Source organism: Petaurus breviceps, unplaced genomic scaffold (genome assembly GCF_028583685.1).
Source record: "Petaurus breviceps papuanus isolate PSGF00001 unplaced genomic scaffold, PetGlider_PUasm1.0 91133, whole genome shotgun sequence".
Classification (NCBI taxonomy): Eukaryota; Metazoa; Chordata; class Mammalia; order Diprotodontia; family Petauridae; genus Petaurus; species Petaurus breviceps.
In genome coordinates, this window is record NW_027187419.1 from 70226953 (window position 1) to 70236290 (window position 9338).

A 9338-nucleotide genomic window follows, 5' to 3' on the forward strand; every position below is an offset into this window, starting at 1 on the left:
CAATTCACTTGCATGTCATGGCATCACCTCCCTGATGTTATTGGTCTTCTTCAAGGAAAAAAAGACAAACAACAAATGACAGCAAGGGCAACATTAATAACTGATATAGCATTTTGAAGTTCAAAAAACTTGACATGTTATCTTATAATCACAGTAACTCCTGTGAGTTAAGTAGGGATTATTATATTCCTCCCCCTCAAAAAAAAAAAAAGAGTAAATGAAGGTTGATAAAGGTTGAGGCTGTCATAAAGCATGCAAGTAAATAGTAGGAGTTAGAAAGACATTGTGCAGGCCTTGAATACCAAGCTAAAAGGTTTAGACTTTACCATTTGCACAATGGGAAGTTATTGAAAGTTAGGAATAAAGCGTACCAAGTGATATTTTAGGAAGATGATTCTAGCTGCTTTGGGTAGAATGGAGATGAATTAGAAGAGATTAAGACTAGGAAAAGAAGGCAGGGTATTATAATGGAAAGAACATGAAAGAACAGGATTAGACACATGTCTATACTATACTAACTGCTGTGTGACCCTGGAAAAGTCACTTAACCTCTCTCAGTTTATGTAATAATCATTTATAAAATGGTGATAAAAATGGTTATAGTACCAATTTCATTTGGCTGATGTGTGTAGATCAAAAGGTATAGTGATTATAAAGCACATTGGCAAACCTTGATTGGGGCCTAAGGTGTCGGGAGCTGCCAGAAATATGGCAAGGACAGCAGAAAAGGAGAGGGAAACCCAGACATTAGAGATGATGTAAAGGAAGAATTAATGGGTCTGATGGTCAACCTGACGCTGGAGAAGGAGGGAAGAATAGTAAAAATGGTTCAGAGATTTTGAGCTTAATTAATTTGAGCTTATTAATAATAGCACCATTAATAGTAGCACCCCAAAGGGCATGCAGCAGATCAGGCAGTTGCCTGGGATGTGGGAGTGGGGTAGGGGAGGAAGGAAAGAAGATGACAAATTATAGAATCAGAAAAACGTTAAAGTCAAAAGGTGCCTTAAAGATCTTCTTGTTCAAATCTCTTATTTTACAAGGGAGAAGACTGAAGTGCAGAGAGGTTAAGTGAATTGCCCATGGTCATATGGGTAGCAAGTGTCAGACTTGGGATTTGAACTCAGGTCTTAAGTGTTTTTCTGCTCTATCACATTGCATTTGAGATGATGGTAGAACATGTTTGTAGTTAACACTGAGTACCATAGTTCTCAATTATTTTTGCCTTGATAAATGGGCACTACTAGGGAACATCAAGAGCCTTAGTATGTGAATGAGAAGGCAAGTGTGCATTGCATCCAATTCATGGCATATCTATCAGAAACTCACATGCCAATGTGCCCCAGCAGATCCATTGAGAATCACTGATGCAGTATCATATTATGCTGGCATAACCATCTCAACTACTTCTAATCTAAGACAGTGGTTTCTTCGACTTAGTGGTCAATTTTTTTTTTTTTTACAATTTATTGTTTCTTTCTGTGAACAAATTTCTAAATAGCTTTGTCAGATATGAAGAGTAGATGTGGAAGTAATAAGAATGTTGGGAGAAATTTCTGAAATTCTCAGTAATTGAGGAGAGGAAAACAGATTTCAAAACACTCAGAAGAAAAAATAGTTTTGTTCCAATGTCCGGTATTATTCAAAGAGAAATTGAAGTGCAATGGGAGGCTCTCAAAAGTGTAATTCTGATTATGTAATGCTGAATTACCTCAAATAAGAACAGGGGGAGGGAGATTAAAAGGCAAACACAATTGCACAGGGAGCTCTGAGATGAGCTTAAGGTTTTTAAAAGATACATATGAAACATAGAAGGAGGAAGATATAACAAAGACTGAGTGTTTTTAAAATTGCATAAACCTGTACAGATATCAAGGAAACTGAAATCCAGCATTGGTTGAAGGTCAACAAAAAAAGTGCTGAAGACAGCACAAAGGACTTTTAAAAGCTAATTTGGGATCAGGAAAAAAAATTCATAATCTTGCTTATTCAGAAAGTAATGGATCCACTCCTTAGGAAGTTAATGGAATACCAACAGATGAGAGAGAAGGCAGAATTATTCAATTCCTAATTTGTTTCTGTTTTCCCCCAAGTTAATATGAAATTCAAGCTCAGGATAGGTGAGGAGATAATAAATGAGCAGGTTACTTTACCTATTACTTCAAAGTTGTATTATTTCATTAGTGTGAGTATATATTCTCTACAGGGATTTCAGATTGTAATCCCTCTACACCTTAATGATTGGTCACTGAGATTTGCTACGGTAAAAAAAAAAAATTCATCTTAGAGTGAACGTGGTGATGAGTTCTCCAAACTTTTATTGAATAGTTCAAGAATGACAGACAAACATTTCATTTTCAGGCTCACACTCAAAGCCGTGAAAACATCTGGGTACTATTGGAATGTCTTGAATAATCAAATGCTCCCTTCACAGAATAGAGGCATCAGAGTGGGATTTTAGTGGAAATGTCGGCACACAGCTTCTTTAAGTGAATTTAGCTCTGTAGGCCCAGATGAGTTCTATACCACAATATTAAATTATTTGCAGATGTGTTAGTGGAACTACTTCTGATAATATTTTCAAAATCATGTTGTCTTATTTTGTAAGAGTGGGGGATAAAGTTAGATTCCAGAAATTAAATCATGGCAAGCTTGACAATCATAACAGAAAAAAATTTAAGGACGGAATTGTTGAATAGATGGTTTGTGAACAACTTGATCAAAAGAGTAGCTGCTAGTAGGATCTCAACAATCACACAAACTCACCTAGTTTCTAATGTTTCAGGTTTACTAGACTGATTCATGAGTTGACACGGCCAGAGAATTTACCATCAAGTAGCCATCTGTAAGGGTTATGGGATTTAAAGATCTTCCATGCCTCATTGGACTTGCTGACGTAGCAGGAAGGGGCGGAGCAAGAGGAAGCGGAAGCCAAACTAGAGTTCCTGCAGTGGCTAGTAGTGGCGGCGACCGGCGGCAGCAGAGGCAGCGGTGGCGGCAGCGCGAAGCCCTTTTTGAGTCAGCCAGAATTTCTGCTAAGGACTCCTGCTGAGGACTGCCAGGGGCCGGAGCTGCTAGGAGCACGCTTCCTGGACGCTGGGTGGTTGCTGTCAGTGGGGAGAGGAGGACCTTTGCCTGAGGTAGCCTGTTCTGTTTTAAAGGCTTGGGAATGTGGGTGCTTTCTACTTTATCTACCTGTGCCAATTTCATAACTACTCTGATGGCTTTCACTTTCTGGTTTTGGGACTCAGTCTTTTGGTATTTTAATAAATTTTCTAGCTTATTCCCCCATATGGCAAGCCTGATGTATTTTGTGATGTATAATTATATCAGCATATCTGTAATTTCCATAGGCATTGTGAATATGGCATTGCTGATACACCATCTTACTGGTAATGAGCCTGACCCCATACTTAGCTCGGTTGAACATTGGAAAATAGACATTCTGTTTCTAGGACTTATGTGAAGCCCTTTCAGAATGGTAAAATAAGTAGAATTTGTTTTTTGGAATAGCCATTGAGAACCCAGGGGTCATATTAATATTGAATGAATCATTGGAGTAGGATTTTATGGACTGATTCCAGAGCATGATATACAGTTAGATATAGAAACCCTTAGAACTTATGCATCAGTATGTATGTCTTACATATATACTGAAAATAACAATGAACTAGACACAGAATAAAACAGAAAAAGGAAAACAGATTGGATGGTCCTTGGGAAACCACATTTTTTAACTCTTCATGAAACAAGAGGTCCATTTTTTTTTTTTTTTGCCTTTTGGAGGGCAATTGGGGTTAAGTAACTTGCCCAAGGTTACATGGCTAGTTTTTGAGGCCCATTTTTTAAAACAGGATTATGGCTTATGGAGTGTCAACCTCCAAAATAATGAGAAAAATAAAGTTGAGGGAATAGAGAAACACTGAGTACAACTACAAATGAAAAACTGCGCTAGAGAAAAAGTGCAAAGCAACAGTATCAAAGACATAACCCAGTTACCCAAAATACTCCTGAGTGTTTCCTGAACCAGATTAAAATGGAATTCAGAAATATTTAACAAAATAAATGAAAATACAATAAAACATAGATAATGCTGATGTGAGTCAATATATGCCTGCAGACATGATGATGTTTGGTTAGGTAGTCCCCATTTCTATTTGAGTTTGATACCACTAGTATAAAGGATCTCATCAGCAGAACATATGACAATAAAAAAGGTGGGAGGGAGGTGGTCACATAATGAGTGTAATGGACAGCCTGAATGCACAATTTGTATCCATGCAATGTCAAGTTAACAAGTCAACAAGCAACCACAAAACACGTACAATATGCCAGTCAATGTGCTAAGCTCTGGGAGTATCAAAGAAAGGAAAAAGTAGCCCCTGCCCTTAAAGACCTCATATTCTAATAGATGAGACTATGTAATGTATGTGTGTATGTATATGTATATATGTGTATATGCACACACATATAATCACATGTATATATGCACGTGTATGTATATATTCAAATGTGGTTCGTATATGTGCATAAACACACATACATGTATACAGTTGTTATATATAAATATGTCAGTGTACATATATGCACAGATATTATATATACACATTTTGATTTTTTTTAAGGGGTCATCTCTTGAATCACTTCTTAAACAGGCCTATTCACTGAATGGTCGTTGCCGCACTCAACTCAAATAGACCTTAGCTTAAAAAAGTCAAGCTCCAACCTGCATCTTGGCCATCTCTAATCACCCAGATGGCTCCAGAGGAAAAAGTGAGGCTGGTGATTTTGCACTGCCCTCCCTCACTCAAATTCAATTCAACTGTAAGTCATGGCATCATCTTCCTGAGGTCGTAGTCCTTGAGAACAAAGGACAAACTGCACAACAACACACATATTATACACATATTACATATTGTGTATGTTTATGTATGTACTAGAGGCAGAAAGGTGGTTCAGAAGGTGGAACACAGGACCTGGAGTCAGGAAGGATTGAGTTCAAATCCAGCCTGAGACTCTTACTAAATGTGTGACAGCTTAACCCTCTGCTTCTGCCTGCCTCAGTTTCCTTTTCTATAAAATGGGGATAATAATAGCACCTGTCTCCCAAAGTTGTTGTAAGGATCAAATGAGACAATGTTTGTGAAGTGTTTTTGCAAAGCTTAGAGTACTATATAAAGACTTAATATTATTTTTTCTTCTTAATATATATATATATATATATATATATATATATATATATATATATATATCAGAGAGAGAGAGTAGACAGAAAGTAACCTTAAAGATGAAGAAACTATAATTTAGAAGAGGAGACCTGCTATATCCCAAAAGAGATAAAAAAAAAAAGGAAAAGGACCTATATGCACAAAAATATTTATAGCAGTTATTTCTTTTCTGGTGACAAAGAATTTGAAACTGATGGTATGCCCATCAGTTGGGGAATGACTGAACAAATTGTGGTATACAATTTATGATAGAATACTATTATACTGTAAGAAATGATGAGCAAGATGCTCTCAGAAAAACCAGGAAAGTCTTGCACTAGTTGATACAAAGTGAAATGTGCTGTGTACAAAGTAACAGCAATGTTGTAAGATGATCAACCATGAGCAACTTAGTTATTCTCAACAATAGAATGATCCAAGACAATTCTGAAAGACTTATGATGAAAAATGCTATCCATCCCCAGAGAAGAAACTGATGGTGTCTGAATGCAGATTGAAGCATACTTTTTTAAACTTTCTTTATTTTTCTTGATCGTTTCTTGACTATGTTTTCTTTCACAATGTGACTATTATGAATATGTTTTGCATGACTATACATGTATAACCTATATGGAATTGCTTACCTTCTCAAAAGAGGGGGAGGAAGGGAGAGAATTTGAAACTCAAAGTTTAAAAAAAAAACGTTAAAAATATTTTCACATGTAACTGGGGAAAATAAATTACTAAACAAAAGCTTAAAAATGAAATAAAAATAAATTTTAAAAATAGAAGAGGAGATCTGGAAACGTCAAAAGAACTGAAAAAGGCCCCAGCACTGTGGCAAACTAATGGGAAGACATGGGTGGAAACTGGATAAGATGGGCAAATGTGGAAGGATCATGATATGCATGACTGGAAGGAGTACCCACATTGATGAGATAACAGAACCACTAGAATGATGGAGGACTAGTGCAATAGATCAGGAGAAAGCTAGAGAAAGATATACTGAAGCTGGGTTTCAGCAAGGCATGTAACAAAGTTTCATATTCTTGTAGAGAAATGTGGCTGGATCATAGTAAAGTTAGTTGGACTACTATGGTTGAAGGCCCATAATAGTTCTCATTAATGAATCATAAATGGTTGATTAATGAATCTACATCATCTTAAAGCTCTATTTCTCAGTCCAGTCTATACTTCTGACAAAATACCTAGATTCTTTTCTGACGACTGTTCTGGTATCTTCAGAACAGAAGAGAAGTTATGGAGTATGGTCTGGAAACCAAGTAAAAGGGGAGATCAGGAAAAAGCAGGAAATAGGGAGAATGAGGAAAAGAAGAGATGGGGAAAGAAAAGCCAGTTTTTTCAGGATATATTTGCTTGTTTTTTAAAACCAAGGTCCTTTGTTTTATAGACTCATTCATAAATATTCATTGTAAGTCATACGAGTACCATTGATTTCACTTACACGCTAATCTTTGGCTATTTGTGCTCCCCACCCCAGAGTTCTCTCTTTTCCCATATAGATACTGAACAGGAATTAGAAGTATGTCATTCACACAGGTAGAATTTGAGTGAGCTGTCTCATACCTCATCATTTCTTTGCAAACCTAAAGTCACCATACAGATGGGCGCTAGGATTCAGATTTAAGTTGTCTCAGATTTGATGCACAGCTAAGGACCTCAGGTCTCTCAGAACTCATACTAGTACTATTTTACATCAAAGTTCATTCCTTTATGCTAAACTTATAAAAAAAAATCCTGTGCTCGTAGTTTCCAATATGATTTCCATTCTTGCTACGATTTTGTCTTATATTCACACTACTATTCTCTTTTCTCTTCTCACCCATATTTTTCCATACCATGTCTGACTCTCCAGCTTCTTTCCACACACCTATAGTCAATCTCTAACTCTATGCTTACTAAATTATTTAAGGCAGCTTGGTGTTTCAGGGGTAGGGTACTGAACTTGTAATCAAGAAGATGTGAGTTCAAATTGAGCCTCGGACACTTACTAGCTGTGTATACACTAGGCAAGGTACTTAGCCATAGTCTGCTTCAATTTCTCTCTCTGTAAAATGGCTAATAATAGGACCTATCTCCCAAAATTATTCTATCAAATGAGACACTTATAAAGCAGTTTGCTACCTATTGCTATCTATTATTATTAGTCATCATCAAGAGAATGTTTTAGAGCCTCTGAATATGCAAAAGGGTAGTCTCACCAGTAAAATGAGACTAGCAATATGCCCACATAATCTTGGATGCACAGCTGTTTCCCTTTCTGGGTTTGCCCACGTCTACAATTTTTAGCTAAATACTTTGCAGACCTGCAGCAATTTGCCATGGACCAATGGATAGAAAACATTGATAAAGAGGGATGATCCTAGTCAAGTGTACCAGGGCTTTGTTTTGGCCCTTGGGGTTTCAATATTTTTTTTCTTTTCCTGTGGTCTATATGAAGATATGGAAAGTATTGATGCTTATTACATTTGCCAGTGATGAAACTGAGGACAGCTATTATATTGTATGGTGGAAAGTGGATTCAAAATAAGAAGAATATGCCAAGGGAAATGATTTATTTAAAACCAGCATGCTTGATTTCTTTCTCTTTTTTGTGGAAGTGGTGGTTCTTAGAGTTAGCCAGAGCTATGCCCAGAAGGATTCTGTGAACTTGTTTCTTTAATTTTCATAGTCTTTCTATTTCTAAATATAATTTCACAATATGGACAGCAACAGGGAAAGGTTGGCATCTGAAGGTGGGACTAGGAACTCAAGCCACTGGGCTGACACATACCACGACCAGAGTCTAATGAGCAAAACATTTGTTTCATAGACGTCATCTAAGGTAGGAAGGTTCCAGAAGGTCTGGAAGGTCAGAGACAGGCAGTGGATTAGATAGCCAGGTAGTTAAGAAATTGAAATAAGAAACCTAGACAATAGTCAATGATATTGGAAAATGGTTCTACTTCTTTACTGTTATCTCTCAGGCCCTTATGTCTTCTTTTCCAACTATTGCAAAAGTTTCTTTCTTCTTCTCCAAGATTCTCTGAGGTGGACACTATGAGAATGCCAAGTCATATCATGATGACCAAGAATGAAATACAGATACACCATATTCTGTGTTTTTTAATTAGTTTGATGTAAACCAGTGTTGAAGTTAGGACAGCTGATTCACAAGAAAAAGGTAGAGTATCCAAATGCTACCCTGCCTATCAAAACAAGAATGACAACAACCCCCAAACCCTGAAGGGATGAACGACCAGAGATATCCTCTAGCAAAGGAGATAGAATAAATTCACAAAAACAAAAACACAATCTTTATGGAGTTATACAAGCTTTTAAAAAAATGCCCCAAGATAATGTGGTAAGCCAGGGGAAAAATACAAATATGAAGTTAAAGCCCAAACTTCTTACTCTGAGAAAAAAAAAAAAACCTGTCTCATGTCCCATAGGACCAATCTGGAGAGCCATTAGTGATCCAAGAAGAGAGAGCCAGAAAATAATTATTGTTGTTTGTTTACTTGTGACAGTTTTAAAGGACAATCCCTCTTATGGGAAAATTTCAGTTTCCTACTTAGAAATCTCCTAAACCCAGGGCAATTCTAAGAACTTTTCCAGTTCTTCTTAAACTTGGAATATAGGTCTTGCTTAATTAGGGATATGTATCTATCTATTTCTCTCTGAAATGTTTTCATTTTTCAAGACTATGTTAGGGACCAGATATTAGAAAAATGCTGAACTGTTAAAAAATGAAATCATATTATCATAGGATTTAGAACTAAGAGGAGCCTTACAGGTTATTTGATCCTATTCCCACATTCCATTTTGCAGATTAGAAAACTAAAGTGTTAAGAGTAGGAATGATTTCCTTATGGTCATACAAGTAATAGAAATTGTATAACTGAAGACCTGGACTTGAATCCCAGGTTTGATATCTCTAGCTATGGGGTTTGGGGACATTAACTGTTTTGAACTTCAGTTTTACAATCTATGAAATCAAAGTATAAATACACCCATTACTCTACTTACAGAATTGTTTAAAGGAAGGTATTTTGAAAACTTAGAGAATTGTGAAGTATTATTATATTTAGAAACATTGTAGATGAAACAAGCTCTGAGATAAATCAACAT